Genomic DNA, 19,463 nt, shown 5'->3' on the forward strand with positions numbered 1-19,463 from the left:
TGAAGAAGAGGAAAAAAGGAGGGAGTTCATGGTGAATGGTGTCAATTTTTTCTGTAAAATTTGAGACAAGGTTCTCATTTGAGAGGGTGAAGGGTGGAGGAGTTATGGGGGGCTCAAGGAGGGGAAAAAGTTTAGAAGAGCCACTCTTTCCTTTGGTTGACAGGGCAGGACTGGGCAATATCTTAGGTTTAAGTGATCTATATTTAATTCTTTCATGTCTTATTCTTTTTAAAAAGATTTATTGCGGCAGCTAGGTGGTGCAGTGGATAAAGCACTGGCCCTGGATTCAGGAGGACCTGAGTTCAAATCTGACCTCAGAGACTTGACACACTTACTAGCTGTGTGACCCTGGGCAAGTCACTTAACCCTCATTGCACTGCAAAAAAGATTTATTGGTGTATTTTGTTTTCATATCAGAATCATTTCTGAACATACTAATGCCACTCCCCTAGCCAGTAATATGTCCCTTGTTTTGTTTTGTATATTTGTTTGTTTTTTTGAGTGAGGCAATGAGGGTTAAGTAACTTGCCCAGGGTCACACAACTAGTAAGTGTCAAGCGTATGAATCCAGATTTGAACTCAGGTCCTCCTGAATCCAGGGCCAGTGCTTTATCCACTGCACCACCTAGCTTCCCCTAATATGTCCCTTGTAACAAAGATTTTTAACACCCCCCCAACTGCAAACAGTTCATCAGAACTAGCATATACATCAAATGAGTCTGTTAACACAGACACCATTCCATAGCTGTAGTCCCTCATTCTTCCAAAGAAAGGAAGGAGATGCATTTTTTATCCCTTCAGGGACAAGCTTAGTTTTCCTAGATTTTAGCAAAGCACTTGATAAAATCTCTCCTGTAATTCTGGTGTACTAAATAGATATGCTTAGGTTAGGTGATAGGTGAATTTGGAACTGGATGAATGGCTTGACTCTGAGTAAATCATTTATGGTTTGATGACAATTTAGTAGAACATCTCTGGTAAAGTGCTGCAAGGATCTGTGTTTGGTCCTATTCTGTGTAACAAGTTTTATCAATGACTTGGATAAAGGCATAGGTGATATCCTCATCAAATTTGGAGATGACACAAAGCTGGAAGAGTTAGTTAACACACTGGATGACAGAATCAGAATCCCAACATCATGTGAGATCCTATCAGGACCCAACAGGCTAGATAGAGCATTGGGATGAATCTTATCAGATAAAATAAAATAGGGATAAATATAAAGTCTTTCACTTGGGCTCAAAAAGTCAATTTCCCAAGGATAAGTTGTGGTTAGACAGAAGTTCAGCTGAAAAATATTTGGGGATGTTAAGCTGCAAGCTCAAGATGAGTCAGCAGAGTAATGGCAGCCAGAATAGCTCATGTGATTATGGGTCCCATTAAAAGTGACTTTCAGGAATAAGGAAGTGACAGTACCTATCTCCTCTGCTTGGTCACACACCACATCTGGAGTGTTTCATGTTCAGTTTTAGGCACCCATCTACTTGCTGTTCCTTGAACATGGCAATCCTTTCCATCTCCATGTCTTTTTGCTGGTTGTCCTCCATGCCTAGAATACTCTCCCTCCTCACTTTTGTAATCTTCTTGGCTTCCTTCAAGACTCAGTTCAAATGTTACCTTCTGCAGGAGGCCTTTCCCTTTTCCCCCAGGTGTTAACACCTCTCCTTCAGAGATTATCTTGTATCTACTCTGTACATACTTGTATTTACCTAGTTATTTTCATGTTGTTCCCCACTAGAATGTGAGCTCCCTTAAGGTAGGGTATCTTTGCCTTTCCTTGTATCCCCAAGCACACATTGAGCACTTCAGCCCCTCTTCTGATTGGTCAGTTCCTACTGGGACCTTCATTTTAAGGAAAATGCCCAGGCCAGTCATACTCACTTCTTCATCCTCTCTGTGCTCCATTCCTGAGTTTGGTCTTCTTTCTTTACCATGCCAACCATAGGTACCTTTTCCCACTGCCCTCTTTTCACTTTCATTTTATGTGCTGTCTTCCTCCATCAGAATGTAAGTTCCTTGAGGGTAGTACCCAACTGTCTTCCTTTCTGCTTGTGCCTAATACATAGTAAGCCCTTAATAAATGCTTGTTGATTGACCAAAGTAGAACGGGCTGGCCTGTAAGGTGGTGGATTCTCCCTGATTGGAGATCTTCAAGAAGCTGGATACTCACATGGTGAGGATGCTAGAGGCAGGGATGAGGTGAACTATTTTTTAAGTATGGGTCTGACTCAGTTGTGGCTGCTCAAATTCTATGATTCCATGTTATAAAAAAGAGCATTAGATTTGTTGTCCTAGAACCTGGGTTCTGTTTCTGGATCTCCTACTGAGAATTTTTCTATCACTGATAATCACTCGGCCTCTCTGGGCCTCGGTTTCCTCTCTGTCAAGTGATTGTGTTGTACTCCTTTAAGATATCCAAGTAATAATACTAAAAGGTGATCTTTTTTCTGGTACTTAAAGGCTAGAGGCCCTGGGAGATAGGCAGTGCAAGTATTTGCTTCCCCATTTTATGCATCAGGAAACTGATGTTCCTCGGGGCATACCTGGTCAGCAGGGAAGGCTGGATCTCCAGAATACAATTCTGGTGTTCTTGCTGTGCTAGCTATGATTCATAGGCTCCTAGACCAGAATCCATGTATCCCAACCCCATCATTTTACAGAGAAAGAAACTGAGGCACAGAGAAGTGAGACGCCTTGCCTCAGGTCACACAGTTCTTAAGTAGCAGAGCTGGGTTTCAGACCCAGGGCTTTTGAAGGTAATGCTAGTGCTCTTTCAGTAATAGCATGCTGTCCATCCTGTGGCCACTTTAATTGAATTCATGACTGAGCTGGGGAATGAGAGAGCTCAGGACAGGCCTAGACTCATTAGCTTCTACTCTCAGCTATTAACTAAACCCCATTTAAAACAGAAATCTCCAGGCCCCTAAGGGACCCAGACTGTAGTCAAGCCTACACTTACCACATGGTCTCTGCATGTCCCTGATTTAATTATTCTACTTGTTGAAATAATTCCTTGGCCCAACTTAGGAAAAAAACAAAAAGTGGGGAAAAGACCAGTTTGCTTTGGAGAGAAGCCTACTTGCTTATCGATTTTCTACTCTCAGGCAACTATCCAGCTAAAGCGTCCAAAATCATCTTCCTAAGGCACAAGTCTATCACTCCCCTACTCAAAAATCCTTAGTTACCCCTAATGCCTGAAGGATGAAAGACATCCAATGCATGATCTATAGTTCAAGGCTCTCCACAATATAGATCCAGTCTGCACAATATGGAGATTTCTTGGGGGTGCTGTAGATAGAATACTGGACCTGGAGCCAGGAAGACCTGAGATCAAATCTGGTCTCAGACACTTCCTAGCTGTATGACCTTATAATTTCCATTTGCCTCAGTTTCCTCATCTGTCAAATGAAGATAACAATAGCACCTACCTCCCAGGGTTTTTGTTTGGATCAAATGAGATGATTGTAACCTGTAATAAATGTAATAAAAGTAATACATGCCTATTTTCTTCCAGCTCACATTTCCAACCTTATTTTGTTTAACTACTCTTCACTCATTTCTATTTCACCTATATTTAGCCAAAATCCCTAACTTCTTGCATCTACTTAGTTACCAAGTTTTGCCCATTTTGCCTCCATAACATCTCTTGGATTTGTCCTCTTCTTTCCACTCACTGCCACCACTTTATTCAGGGACTTCGCTTATTCTTCTGTAATAGCCTTTTAGCTAGTCTCTCTGCCTCTAGGCTCTCTACTCTCAAACCTATCCTTCACACACTGGGAAAATGGAAAATGACATAGAGATGATTTAAGAATAGGGCAGCTATGTGGCACAGTGGATAGAATGCCAGGCCTGGAATCAGGAAGACCTGAGTTCAAATCAGGACTTGTACACTTACTAGCTATGTGATCCTGGGCAAGTCACTTCACCCTGTTTGCCTCAATTTCCTCATTTGTAAAATGAGCTGGAGAAGGAAATGACAAACCACTTCACTATCTCTGCCAAGAAAACCCCAAAAGGGGTCAGACATGACTGAAAATGACTAAGCAAAATATGTGCTTGGGGATACAAGGAAAGGCAAAGATACCCTACCTTAAGGGAGCTCACATTCTAGTGGGGAACAACATGAAACTGAGTGCCTATTAAAATATGGTGAAACAAGCAACATTTTAAGAAATCATAGAACATTTCCCAGAAGTACTGGAATTGAAAGACAAAGTGGAGATAGAAACTATAGGCTGTAACCAGAAAGAAACCTCTGGTATACTAAGCCAAAGAATATGGTCACCAAACTCCAGAGCTCTTAGATCAAAGAAAAAGATTTTAAGTTTCTGAGATGAGATAGGTAACATATGAAGAAATTTTAGTCAGAATCACAGAGACTTCTACATGAAATTTGGGAACATAAAGAAAATACTGGAGAGCCAATGAAAATAGTTTCTACACCGACACCATATCTTTCAAAGTTGAACCTAATCCTACAGGGGAATAAAAAGACCTTTGGATAAAATTGATGACTTTCTAAGCATTCTTGTGGAGAAAACCAGAGGGAGATAAAGTCTTTGGAAGATAAATGCAGAAGACAGAAGACATTTAATAAAAGTAAGCAAGGTTAAACATCTCTGAAGGGCCAAGGGATTATCAAGTGTATACATTATGAAAATGGGGAAAGAAACTATTTTTTCTTCAGAGTTCCACCTTCTCTAATAGAGAAAGAACTTACAGATACAAGTTTTGAGCTTTGATGTTTAAAGATATATGCTAGGGGGGGCAGCTAGGTGGCACAGTGGATAGAGCACTGGCCTTGGAGTCAGGAGTACCTGAGTTCAAATCCGGCCTCAGACACTTGACACTTACTAGCTGTGTGACCTTGGGCAAGTCACTTAACCCTAATTGCCTCACTAAAAAAAAAAAAGAAAGATATATGCTAGGGAAGGAGGGCGGGGTGAAGCTTATTTTTTTTTTGTAATTGGGGCATTACAGGAAAATTATTCAAACATGGACATTTGGGTGGGGAAAATGGAGATCTCCTGAACCTTACTCTTATATAGACCAGACAAAGGAAGGTTTGGTTTTGTTTTGAAAGAGTATGGTGAAACATAGAATAGGTGGAGCCTTCCTTAAAATAATAAACAGTATCTACCTAAAACCATCAGCAAACATTAGATATAATGAGGATAAGTTAGAGGCCTTCCCAATAAGATCAGGGGTGAAACAGGGATGTCCATTATCACCTCTATTATTTCATATTGCACTAGAAATGTTAGCTTTAGCAATAAGAGAAGAAAAAGGAATTAAAGGAATTAGAATAGGCAAGGAGGAAACAAAACTTTCACTCTTTGCAGATGATATGATGGCATACTTAGAGAATCCTAAAAATCAACTGAAAAAAGAGTATGGTGGCAGAAATACAATAATGTAATAAGCAAGGGGTTGGGATGAACCAGGGAGGGGAAGGAAGAAAATATGGGAGAGCAGGTAGAATTGGGGATACAACCTTAAGAAAAACTAACTAACTACAGCTGTGGAGAACTGGTTATGAGAGAGAAAAAAGAGAGAAAGGAGAAGACCTGTTGAATTAGGTCTGGGCTGGGAGAAGAGGGGAAGGGGAAAAGTGTAAGAATGATTTTTCCCAAAGCACTACAGATATCTAGTGCTAATTTGATTGTTTCTTTTTATTCTAAAGAAGGTCAGGAGTGAGGGAAGAGGTAAAGATTTATAATAGGATTTAATGGGGGGGGATAAAGTTAATAGTCCTGAATGTGAGTGGGATAAACTTGCCCACAAAATGGGGGAGGGTGGCAGAAAGCAGACTCCAATAATTTGCTGATTACAAGACACAGATTTTATATACATGTTTATATGAAATTAAAATTAGAGGTTGAAGTAGAATGTATTATGCTGAATCTAAATAAAAAGAAGCCAGAGTATCAATCACTATTTCAGATGATGATTATGGTCTAATAGTTAGAATTTCTATAGAACTTTACAAATATACTTTCATTTTATCCTTGTAACAACACTGGGAGGTAGGTGCTATTATTATCCACATTTGATAGATGAGGAAACTGAGGCAGACAGACTTTGAGTGACAGTATCATACAACTACTAAGTCTCTGAGGCAAAACTTGACCTCAGGTCAAGCACTGAGGTCTAGCCCTCTCTATCCATTGCAATACTTACCTGTCCCTAAATAAGGGAACTGTAAAAACAGATTCTGTTAAGAGCAACAAGCGAGGTAACTACATTGTTTGTAAAGGTATTATAGATCACGAAACAGTCCTTTGAGAGTTGGATGGATCTCTCTCCTTCTTTGCCTGTTGGACTCCAATGAAAAGATCAGTTCAAATGCTCTCTCCTCCAGGAAGCCTTCATTGATTCCCCCAGGCAGCACTTTACTCTTTTACGCCCTTATCATATACTATTGTGTTACAATTACTGGTGTTTATGTTTTATTCCCCTTCTGTATTGTGAGCTCCAAGGAGGCAGAGACCCAAGTCTTATCTTAGCTTTGTATCTCGCCATGTGTGTAACCCAAGCAGTAAAAAGATGAATACATGTTTGTCATATTGTATTATAGAGATTACAATCAAAAATAGATGTCAATCAAAAAAAGATCCAGAGACACAAAAGAAGGAAAATGACAGGCTGAAGAAAAATGGCAATTACCCATGGAAATACATGCATTAATAGGAAGCATTATTAAGGCTTACAAAGTCTTGGGTAAGAACCTGAAGCCTCAAGAGGCATGGTTGTTTTTGTCACTGCTGCCTTGAGACGCCAGCAGCTTCTGAAGAGCAAGGCAGAATTGGGGGTAAGCACCTGGGTAAGAAGCTGGTGTCTGAGAATGGGATGTGGATTACTTCCTCCCCACCCTCCCCTCTCCCCCTTAAAATAGAGAAATGATGGGCTTTTGGGCAGGGATGGATGGAGCACCTACCAAGTGCTGGTAAAAATAAATTAGCCTGGAGTCTTGCAAATCTAATCAAAAGGGCTTTAAAATGGAATAGAAAGGGGAGGGAGAAAACTCCTATGTCTAGTTCTCCAGCTAGATGCTGTAGAGAGCATCTTGCAATTTAGGAAGGCTATCTACCAGTAGAGATTCATAACAATAATAACAATAATCAATGACATTTCTATAGTGCTTTAAAGTTTACAAAGGGCTTTCCATAGATTACCTCATTTGTGCCTTACAACAACTAAAGTTCATAAGTGCTTTCCATACATTATCTCATTTGCGCCTCACAGCAACCCCGGGAAGTAGGTATTACAGTTTTATTATCCTCTTTCAGATGAGGAAACCGAAGCTGAGAGAGGTTAAGTGATTTGCCCATGTCAGAGGCAGTAATTTACTGGAGACCAAATCCAAGAAAGGAGCCAGCAATAAAATTCATGGCGTCAGATGTCTATACACAAATGTACAGAGTATGGGGAATGAGCAAAGGGGACTAGAGAGGCCTAACATGAGGAGGCATATTTGATTTTAGAGATAGCAGGGAGCCTTGGCGGGGAGGGATCCAGGACTAGAGGGCTATATCCTTTACTCCAAAATAGGTAAAAGGTGGCACTGGAGAGGGATCGAGTAGTACTGTGTACTGTATAGAAGGTAGACTCTTGTGAGAAAGCCTGAGAACTAGAGAGCATTTGGGTGGAGATCAACAGAAGCCCTATTGTCTTCAGGAAGATGAATTGGTTACATAAGGGATAGCGAGTGGACAGTCAAGGTGGTCCAATGGTATCCTCTCTTATTTATTTATTCATCTATTCATCCATTCATTTATTTATTCATCTATTTATTTATTTACTTATCCATTTATCTATATTTATTTATTTTTGGTATCCTCTCAACAAGAAACACCTCTAGCCCTTGTGATGAGTGTAGGGGCAGGCATAGATGGCTATCAAGGTTGTATCAATCACAAAGGATGGGTAACCATTCATGGATGGCTCTGGGTATTGTTAGAGGGAATGTCCCAAAGGATGAGACCTTAACTCCAGTGGAATATTGTCCTCAAACCACTATGACAGAAAGAAGAAATGGAAAACAGCTCACAACCCTGACCCAGAGGCATGATACAATAGCAGTGGGATACTTCAGTTATCCAGATATGCTGGAAGTCTGTGTCAAAGAATGGAGAAAGTGACAGTTGTATGGCCTGGGCTGCTGACAATTTTATCCTTCAAAAGGTCGAGGAAGCATCAAGGGTGACTGCTACTCAGGAACTCAGCCTCAGCTACAGAGAGGAACTGGTTGCTGAAGTGGAAATGATGAGAACCTTGGTGGGGAAAAGAGTGGCAAGGAGGGGAAGGTGGAGTGACTACTATAACTGAGATTTTATGCTCAAGAGAAGGCGACTGGGCAGTCTGCCATGGACCCTTGATTCTAAGAGAACAGACTTCCAAGGGTTTAGAGGAAGGATAGAGTCCCATAGCCTAAGGCTTAACCAAGGGATGTGAGTCCAGGTGGGATGACATGAATGAAATTGTGAAGAAACAAAGAGAAACAATCCTGATGAAGAAGACAAGGGAAAATAACCAAAAGGGAATGATGGGAATGTGCAGGGAAATAATTTGCCAGCTTGGATTTTAAAGGCATTTCCAGAAGATAGAAGCAAGGGCAGGCGAATAAGAATGAAGATGAAAATGTGGCAGGGGAAGAATGCTAAGGAGCATAGGCATAAAGGTGGTGGGTGGTGGTGGTGGTTATGGAAGTCATATTAGGGAAAAGAAGAAAATGGAAGAGATCAGACAACTGCTGAAGGCAAATGTGAGACAACATAGACAAGGCAGAGTTACTCAACTAATTTGACTCCCGTTTTCTCTGCATTGGTTAGGACACAATGGCTGATGAGTACAGAACCTTTTTTTCCTGACAAAAAGCCCTAGTCTCCAGGCCTAGGAAATAATATCCTAGAGCCAAAGCCACAAGGGCTATCTTATTGAAGGGCCTCATTGTTAGGATAAGGAGATTGAAGCTCAGAGAGGTTTTGACTTGCCCAGTAACAGAGTTGGGCTTTGGATTCGGGTCCCCACTATGGCTTTTGAGTGGAAACACACACACAGAGTATAGGCTGTTTTCTTGGAGAACCAATGTGTCCATTGAAGGGCCCACACTAAAAATGGATACAAACTGGTACAGAGTGAAATAAGTAGAAACAAAAAACAACGCATTCAACAAATATAATGATCCAAATAAAAAGAACTCTAAAAGAAAGCCAATACTCAGTAGTTTTAATAACTACTCTTGACACCAGAGAACAAATAATGAAACATATCTCCAGTCTCTTGGTAAGGAGGTGAGGGACCATGGTGGCAGAATGTTATATACAATCGCAGACACGGATATTGTATCAGATGTCTCTGTTGAGTGATTTTTCTTTGTTAAAAGGGAAACTTCAATTAATGGGACAGTGGGACAGTATCTAACTATAAACTTGTTAAAAAACTGAAATGTATCAATAAAACAAAATCCTAAAAAAGGACTAGGCCATACCAGAATAACCTTATTTGATGCCCCCTCACCCAATAATAGACTTGTAGATTAGGGAAATGGTATAAAAATTGCTTCGGGGGCATCTAGGTGACACAGTGGATAGAGTGCCAGGACCTGGAGTCAGGAAGATGAGTATCTTCCTGAGTTCAAATCTGGCTTCAGACACTTAGTAACTGTGTGACCCCTGGGCAAGCCACTTCACCCTGTTTGCCTCAGTTTCCTCATCTGTAAAATGAGGTAGAGAAGGAAATGACAAACCACTCCAGTGTATTTGCCAAGAAAACCCCAAATGGGGTCACAAAGAGTTGGACACTACTGAAATTAATGAACAACAAAAACAAACATAGTTTAGCTGGGTTTTAATAAAACATTTGACCAACTCTTTCACGCTATTCTTGTGAACAAGATGAAAAAGCATAGGCTCAAAAATAATGGATTAGGAACTGCTTGAATGGCTGGACCCAAAGAGAAGCCATTAGTGGTTGGATGTAAACTTGGAAGGGTTCTTTGCTAGAATGCCCTGAGGCTCTGTGCTTGGCCTTGTAACATTTTTCTTTTAACACTCCACTTCAATTTATTCTCTCCTTGCCCTGCCTCCCCTGAGGCAGCTATGGCTGGGTACTGTGGTCATAATCGGAGCAGGAAGTAGGAAGTTAGGACAAGAGATGAGCTAAGAGTGTGCCTAGTATGTATCATGATGTTAATATTGGAGGAAGGGGAGAATTTTTTGTGAAGGTGAATGAGGAGAGAAACAAAGATGGTGATTGGTACAGAGGCAGGTTGCCTCTCATCCTCCAGTTGTTTTTCTGTGTTGAGGCATTAATAACAAGGTCAAATACTCTTTGGACATGAGCCAGGTCCAGGGGGCAAATGGTGAATGCACAGGAGCCAAGTTGAGAGCACAGACCAAGATGGGTCATCTGGACAAGGGAAGAGGTGTCCAATCAAGGCTGCCATGGGGAAGCAGACCATTATGAGTCATTTTGAAAGAGATGCACCTTACCCTTTGACCCAGCAATACCACTATCAGGTCTTTTCCCCAAAGAGAACATGAAAAAGGGAAAAGAACCCACATGTACAAAAATATTTATAGCTGCTCTTTTTGTGGTGGCAAGGAATTGGAAATTGAGGGGATTGTCCATCAATTGGGGAATGGCTGAACAATTTGTGGTATGTGAATGTAATGGAATACTATTGTGCTGTAAGAAACGACAAGCAGGTGGATTTCAGAAAAACCTGGTAAGACTTACATGAACCGATGTTGAGTGAGATGAGCAGAATCAGGAGAACATTGTACACAGTATTGACATTGTGTGTTGATCAACTGATAGATTTGACTCTTCTCAGCAATACAATGGTCCAAGATAGTTCCAAAGGACTCATGATGGAAAATGCTCTCCAAATCCAGAAAAAAAGAACTATGGAATCTAGATGCAAATTGAACCATACCATCTCTATTTTTTTTTTGTTTTTCTTTTATGAGGTTTTTCCCTTTTGTTCTGATTCTTCTTTTATAACATGACTAATGTGGAAATATGTTTAATGTGATTGTACATAGATAACTTCTATCAGATTACTTGCTGTCTTGGTGAGGGGGGAGGGAGAAAAATCTGAAGCTAGAAATCTTATAAAAACAAATGTTGAAAACTATCTCTACATGTAACTGGAAAATAATAAAATACTTTTATGGAAAAAAAGAAAGAGATGCACCTGAGGACCTTGAGCTCCTGAGATAGCTGAACTTGTTGGATCCCAGGCCTTTGGGAGATTTTGCCATGAGTGGAAATGTCTTGGGAGAGGAATGTTGTAGCTCCTGAGGGATATAGTAGGAGAAAGAAATTCTGAGGTTTGCACTAGCTGATCTGGGGAGGCTTCTTAGGCTGGGCTGGGCAGAGATTCTAGGAGGGAGAACTGGTTGCTTTGAAGTCCCCTCTTTTACCCACATTTAGCATTCTGATGGGATCCTAGCTGGGAACAATGGCCTCTATGCCTGACCTCAGTTGAAACATAACAGGGATAGGTTGAGGGAGAATGGGGGCATTAGGAGTCAAGAATTTTGGCCGAATCCCCAACCAGCTCCCTAAACCAGGAGGAGGATTGACCAGGATTAAAGCATAGATGCTATATATTTCAGCTTTGCAAATTATGTGAAACTCAGAGGGATAATTGACATATTGGCAAACAAAGTTCAGATTCAAAAAAAATATTGTCAGCCTAGAAAATTTGGCCAAATTGAAGATGAAATATAAAGGGAATACAGTGATACAGTGGGTTCAAAAAATTTACTTTTCAAAAGTAATAATAGTTTTCTTAAAAAGATCTGGGTATTGAAGAATGACTGAAGAAATTGCAGTACATGAATGTAATGGACTTTCAATGTGCTATAAGAAACAATGCATAGGATGACCACAGATAAATATGGAAATACTTAAACAGGTACAAAGGGAAGTGAATAGTTATAAGAAACAAACTACAAAATGACCACAAGAAGAAAAATGGAACTGAAAATGAGTGTTGCACAATTACAAAAGACAAGCTTGCACCAAAACATGAAACACAAGAACACACTTCCACTTACTCCTTTACAAAGTTTTGAAATATTGCATGTACTGGCCACAAGTTCTTTGGATGCATTGATCAGTTCTGCTAGATTTTTTTCTCTTCCCCTTTTTTGGATTAATTTATTTGATATAAGAGATTTTCTTCTGGGAGGTGGAAGATATGGGAGGAAATCTGATGTAAAAACAAAAGATATCAATAAAGCTTATTTTTTAAAAAGGAAAGATAAAGTAGGGGGAGGATTAGTAAACATATGTTAACTATGTGTCAACAGAGTATGCCCCCTCCCAAATATAATGCAGGCTGAAACTTTATTAAGAGAGGCATAGTGCCAAGAACTAGCAAGGTGATAGTCCCATTGTATGCATTTTGCCCTGGCCAGACTAGATCTGAAGTATTGTGTCCCCTATTTTAGGAAGTGTTTTTCTAAGCTGGTAAATGTCCGGGGAAGGGCAACCAGGATGTTGCAGAGACTTGAAATCATGTCATATTATTAAGAAGGGTTGAAGGAACTCGAAATGTTTATGCAGGAGAAGGGGAAACTCAGGAGGGAGATGATAGCTGTCTTCAACTATTTGAAAGGCCGTCATGTGGAACAGAGATTAGACATGTTCTTCTTGGCCCCAGAGGGAAGCACCAAGAACAACTGGTGGGAGTTACAGACAAGCAAATTTCAGTTCAATGTCAGGAAAAACCTTCCAATGAATAGAGCTGTCCAAAAGTGGGATGCACTGTCTCAGGAGGTAGTAGGTTTTCCTGTCACTTGAGATCTTCAATCAAGCTAAATGATGACTTCTGGGAGAAGTTGCAGACAATGTTGTTGTTCAGTTTGGGGTCGAGCTTGGAAGATCTCTGAGGACTCCATCAACTCAGATTCTGTAATTGTATGTCTGTGGCTGTGTCCCACAGTCACACCAGCCCAATGGGGGTGACGGTTTGCCAACTTGTCTCTTATCATAAGGATGGAGCTAGGGACTTAACCAGTGACTTCAGTGATGTAGGGAATGTCTGAAAAAGAAAACTCCCTCTACCAATGCATGTTGGCACCTTCTATGTAACTTATGGTCTCTGAGAGTTGCTTAGAGCACATAGAGATTAACTGATTGGCCCAGAGTTACAGTGTGTGTCAGAGGCAGGGCATGAACCCACATCTTAGCTCAGAGGCCAGATTTCTACCCATTATGCTACAGCTGCCTCTCAGAGAGTATGCCAATATCTTTTGCTTTTATGGCAGCAAGTTCACCACTACTGATTATAGGTACCCAACTATGGTTAACATATACTCATAACATTTATCATTTTATCACAGTAGCCTTACCTCTGGTTTGGACCACAAAGGTAAGGGCAGCATATACATCCTTGCCCTTGGAAATAAAACAAATCTATATGGTCTTTATACAGAAGCACTTTATTTGCCCCAGCCTAGTATTGTGCTTTGTATATAATAAGTGCTTATTAAACTAAATTCATGCATGAGAAAGGTCCCATATAATTCTTATGTATTTGTGTTTCTTTAAAGTTTGCTGTAATTGTGTAACCTATTCATCAGGCCTCCCCAAAATCTTCATTTGTTCCATGAAAGCTCTATTCTAGAGGGGCAGCTAGGTGGCGTAGTGGATAAAGCACTGGCCCTGGATTCAGGAGGACCTGAGTTCAAATTCGGCCTCAGACACTTGACACTAGCTGTGTGAGCCTGGGCAAGTCACTTAACCCTCATTGCCCTGCCAAAAAAACAAAACAAAAACAAAAACAAAAGTCCTACTCCAGTACCTTGTCATATCAGAATTGACTCTGGGTTCCCAAAGGTTGCCAGCAAGATGCACATTTGGATAAATAGTAACATGCTAGAAAGACCTCAAGGATAGTTTTTTGTTTTTGGTTTTTTGGTTTTTTTTTGTTTTGTTTTTTTTTAGAGAGGCAATTGGGGTTAAGTGACTTGCCCAGAGTCACACAGCTAGTAAGTGTTAAGTGTCTGAGGCTGGATTTGAACTCAGGTACTCCCGACTCCAAGGCCAGTGCTCTATCCACTGCGCCACCTAGCTGCCCCAAGGATAGTTTTGATGACAGACTGTCTTTTGTCTGAGGACCAGCATAGCTAAGTACAGAAAAGCTTGTCACCAGGATGTTGGCTAGTGGGTGATCAACTCTTTGGCCATGGGGATCCATAAAACAGATATAAATACCCAATAGCCTTCAGTCCTATGTGACCCCTTTCCACCCACAGTGATGATGGACCATTGGTGGAAAGATGGACAAAGGTGCTAAGAATCAACATTTTTTGGCTGTCTGTAAACATTAATTTAACTAACTGTACTGTAAGTATGAGGTCATTGTTTAATAACCATTATCTTTCCATAGGGGAGTTAAACCATATCAAAATGGACATTTTCACTACAAATGAAAGGAGACAAGGTGGTATGGTGGGAATGCTGCTAGCTCTGAGGTTAGAAGGCCTGGATTCACATCTAGGATTTGCCAGTTACTACCTTATGACCTTGGTTGTCCAAGGTCACCTAACCTTGCTGTGCTTGAGTTTCCCTCCTAAAAAGGAGGAGGTTAGATTAGATGACTTCTAAGGTCCTTATTTGCTCTAGGTTTACAATCCCAAAGACAAGAGGGGCAGCTAGATGGCGCAGTGGATAGAGCACCGGCCCTGGAGTCAGGAGGACCTGAGTTCAAATCTGGCCTCAGATGCTTAACACTTACTAGCTGTGTGACCCTGGGCAAGTCACTTAACCCCAATTGCCTCACCAAAGAAACAAACAAACAAAAAAACAATCCCAAAGACATAAGGGACCTACAGAGAAATGGAAGGTTGGCTCATATGTTTCCTTTCAGAGAGGCAAATAAAGTTTGGCAGAGTTGGTTTTCTTGTGCATGACAAATAGATATTTCATGGGACAAACAACACTTTGCATTTCAGTACAGAAAATGAGCATCAACAGATTGCCATGAAGAGAACTGAAGTTGATGCACCAACATCTGTTGTAGAAGATGAAGTAGAGACATTCCATGAGGAACTCAAAAAGTTCCTCTAAACCAAAGTCAATGTATACATGGTAGCATCATTATAAAGGTGGGTTTGGATAAAGATGATAAAAAAGTTTTGAATCAGCTCTTTTTGTAGTCAGACTATTGTACTTTGGACACACAGTGGGTTATCAAATAAATGTTGATTTATTGATTGACCAATTAGAGCAGGAAGTTAAAATCTACTTCCAAAGTAGAAGAAAGAAGCAAAGTGAAAAGCCGACACTTGCCAAGAGAGTAGAGAGCAATGAGAAGCCATTAAATACAACTCTGTCTACAACCCCTCAATGGTTTGGACACATCAGGTCTGGAGACACTGGACCCTTATGTGCAGGCTCCAGATAGTCAGCAAGGGCTCTTCCCTTCTATCTCCATCCTTACCTCACTTAGCTTCCTGACCCCAAAATCTGACCTGAATCTAGCTCCCCACCTCCCTTCCCAACCTAATCAAAGCCATATAGAGTTGCCTTTCTCCCTACCAGAATGGTGGGGCTTCCTTCTGGATCAGAACCGAACTTGAGGAGAGGGGCACCCCTTGCCCTCTTTCCCTAGTTGACCAAAGCCAAGGACATTCCTGGCCCACCTTGGCAAAAAGTTGGAGTCACATTCCTACTCTTCTCCTTCCTCTTTGAAAGCAGTCTCTAGTTAGGTACCGAATGCTACTGGGACTCCTTGCTATGAGCACCCCCTCTTCCAGCAGCACCTCTTATTGAATTTGTCTCCTGGCTATCAGTTGTGCCTCATTGCTTCTCGTCTCTGTCTCTTGAAGCTCCCTTGGCAGGGTCCCTGAGCTCCCCTTGCTTGGGCTGTTCCACTCTGTCTCCACAGCTGTCACCAGCTGATTCTCTGCTGAGCCATCTGCTGGAGCTGTCATCTGTTGGTGTGGCTTCATCTTCCTCCAAGGGAGTGTTATCACGCTTTTGTAAGACTGCCCCAGGCCAACATGCCTCGGGGGTAATCAACACATTTTTCAGCTTTTTAAAAAATTAGACCCACAGTCACTCAAAGGAGCCCCTTCAAGAGGCTGTCATGATCTTCTCCACTCATCCTCCTCAATGATAGTTTCCCAATCCACACTCCTAGACAGTGATAAAAGGGAATAAAATTCTTTCACCTTTTTCTAGTCCTAAAATTCAGGTTGTGTGCCCCTCCATAGGCCATAACTCCTTCTGAGCCTTTCTAAAATGGAGTACAATGAAATGCACCACTTTTCACCTGTTCTTTCAACTCCCATCATGCCCCTGAACCCTAGAGACCTGAGCATGCAAATTGACTTAAAGTGTCAATAAACCTCAGATTCACTTAGTAATTTCAGAGAGGGAGGAAAGCTTCTGATCTTTGCCCTACCTCCCTTTCTTTTGACTTTTTGCTATGGCCGAAGCCCTTGTTCTCTTAGTATCAAGAATTATCGATCCATATAGTTTCCTATCTCTGTATGTTTTGTTGTTGTTGTTGTTGTTGTTGCTCTCTATAACTTCTTTTTTTTTTAGTGAGGCAATTGGGGTTAAGTGACTTGCCCAGGGTCACACAGCTAGTAAGTGTTAAGTGTCTGAGGCCGGATTTGGACTCAGGTACTCCTGACTCCAGGGCCGGTGCTCTATCTACTGTGCCACCTAGCTGCCCCTATAACTTCTTACTGGGAATGATCTACATACACATGGAAGGCATTCTTGATGAAAATAGAAGAAAGGAAGAGGGAGTCATTTATAACTATCCTACAACAAACCCCACATCCTCACAAAAATGCAATGAATTGAGTTATAGAAAATAGAAGATCATGCTGTGTCTGTCTGTTGATTATAAAAAAAAATATTTGGCTCAGAAGAGAAAAATGTATCTGCAAAAGCTCTCTTCCAACAAACAATCTGTCTTCCATGCATATGTTAAGTTTTGTTGATAGATACAACCACAGAGGGAACTTTGTTCAGCCAGTCTATCTACTATCAAATAAACCATAAAACTGGGATATATGTGCCTGCCAAAGGTGTTCAGCTCGATCATGAAAGCTGTCCGGTGCTGAGGGCATATGGAAGAGGGAGGGATTCCTACTAGAACAGGTGCTCTTTTTTTTTTTTTAGTGAGGCAATTGGGGTTAAGTGACTTGCCCAGGGTCACACAGCTAGTAAGTGTTAAGTGTCTGAGGTCGGATTTGAACTCAGGTACTCCTGACTCCAGGGCCAGTGCTCTATCTACTGTGCCATCTGGCTGCCCCTAGAACAGGTGTTCTTAACTGTGTGTGTGTGTGTGTGTGTGTGTGTGTGTGTGTGTGTGTGTTTCTTGGATCCTTTTGGCAATCAGTCTGGTAAAGTCTGAGGATGGACCCCCTTCTCAGAATCATGTTTTTAAATGCATGAAGTAAATTACCTAGGATCACAAAGGAAACCAAAGATTATTGAAAATAAAAATGGAATTTTCCCCATCCAAGTTCATGAACCTCCTGAAATCTGTTCACAGACCCCCTGGGACCCGCAGGTTAAGAACCCCTGGGCTAGATCTGAGGGCTTCTCAATGCTCTTGTTTGCCAATGACTTCATACTGATTGTATCAAGTCCCAGAAGATATTTGGACTCCCTCAGTGAAATTAATGACAGTTCAAAGGAGAGCAACCTGAACATCTGTAAGGAAAAACCTGATGAACAAAAAATGGTCCTTTTCTAGCCTATGCCAAGCAGCTAGGGGGGCAGCTCATTGAGTTAGTTAGCACTGAGTTAGTCCGTCAATGTATATATCTTGGACCAGTGCCGAAGCCACACAGTGATGTAGGGTGAAGCAAGGAGGTTGGGTTGCTTTTGGGAAATTGTGCATTGGTTTCAAGCTTCTCCCTGATATAAAACCCATCTTTTTTAAAACCAATATTCTTCTGGTGATGTGATAGGGCTGTGAATCTTGTGTCCCGGTTTCCTCAGGGACTAAGAGGCTTTCAGAAAGAGCCAGACAGGTCAGTAATGCATAAAACAACAGGCATTTATTATAGCACATTTTAACTCACATAAGAGAAGGCATAAGGCTTAACTGGAGGCACCCAAGAGGCCAGGGCATGAGGCAATAGGACTGGGAAAGAGGGATTTAGGTTAAAGGATGCTGCTGGGTCTCAGTCACTGGAGGGATGAGTCCCTGGAGTCTCCAGTACAGTGGTCTTCAGGCTGAGGTAGGAGGAGGAGGAGGAGTGTGTGTGTGTGTGTGTGTGTGTGTGTGTGTGTGTGTGTGTGTGTGTGTATGAAAATGTCCTTCAGAGATCAGATCCTGCTCTAGAACATTCAGTATCTTAAAGCTCTCCCTCACTCCTGCTTAATCTGAGGTCTCCTCCCCAAAGGAGTCTGTGGATAGATTTCAAGGGGTTTATGAACTTGGATGGGCAAACAATTACATCTTTATTTTTTTTTTGCTAACCTCTAACTGAAATGTAGCATTTTCTTCAATTATTTTAAATTTAAAATATTACTCCAAGAAGTGTCCTCCTAGGCTTCAGCAGACTGCCAAAGGGGTCCAGGATACACAAAAAGGCAGAGAACCCCTGACCTAATCGATGCATGAGATATCTGGGCTCCTCACCTCTGCCATTAGGACAGCTCAGCTCCTCCTAGTGATCTCGACTAATTCCCCCATCATTTCAGGCAGCGAGAAACCAGAGAACTAACCAGAGATCAATAATCGTTTGGTCCCTGTCTCTGACTTTATAAGGAGGGAATAGTTTCCAAATTCTTGTTAATTGATTTTTTAAAAATCATACATAGCTTCTAGGTGTGATTATAAAAGAGTGTGGTTTGTAAGGTGTTTACACAGGCGTATAGAGGTTAAGAATGTGGGTAGGAAAAAATGGGGCTGTCTGCAGGAAACCTCCCTGTTGGAATACAGCTCAGAATTCTGTCAGCAGAGAGCACAGACCACTGAATCTCAGCAGAGCCAAAACTGGGAATTCTTATACCCAGGGCAAATTCAGTCTGGGGGGAAGGGGCAGATTTACAAACCAAACACCAGGCAGCTTCCTACCCCTTCTAGCAGAGTGTGTCATGATATGAATCCAAATAGCATGCTATTTAATCCCCAGTTAAATAACACCAATTCAAAAGAAAAACAAACCAAAAAAATTTATATAACACAGAACTTTGGAGAAAGAACTATTGGCACTGACAGGACTGTATGTAAAATCTTCAGCTAATGGAAAACTTGTATGCCAGCCTCTCAAATAGGTATCTGTGTGTATGTATGTATGTATGTGTGTATGTATATATTCATATTATTTTATATCTGTATATTTATATATATACACTATAATATATACATATATATTTATACACACATACACATAGAGTTTTCTAAAAATCTTAGTGTGATTTAAAGTTATTAAAGCTTAAAACTACACTAAGAGTTTTGGGATATG

Source organism: Dromiciops gliroides, chromosome X (genome assembly GCF_019393635.1).
Source record: "Dromiciops gliroides isolate mDroGli1 chromosome X, mDroGli1.pri, whole genome shotgun sequence".
NCBI lineage: Eukaryota > Metazoa > Chordata > Mammalia > Microbiotheria > Microbiotheriidae > Dromiciops > Dromiciops gliroides.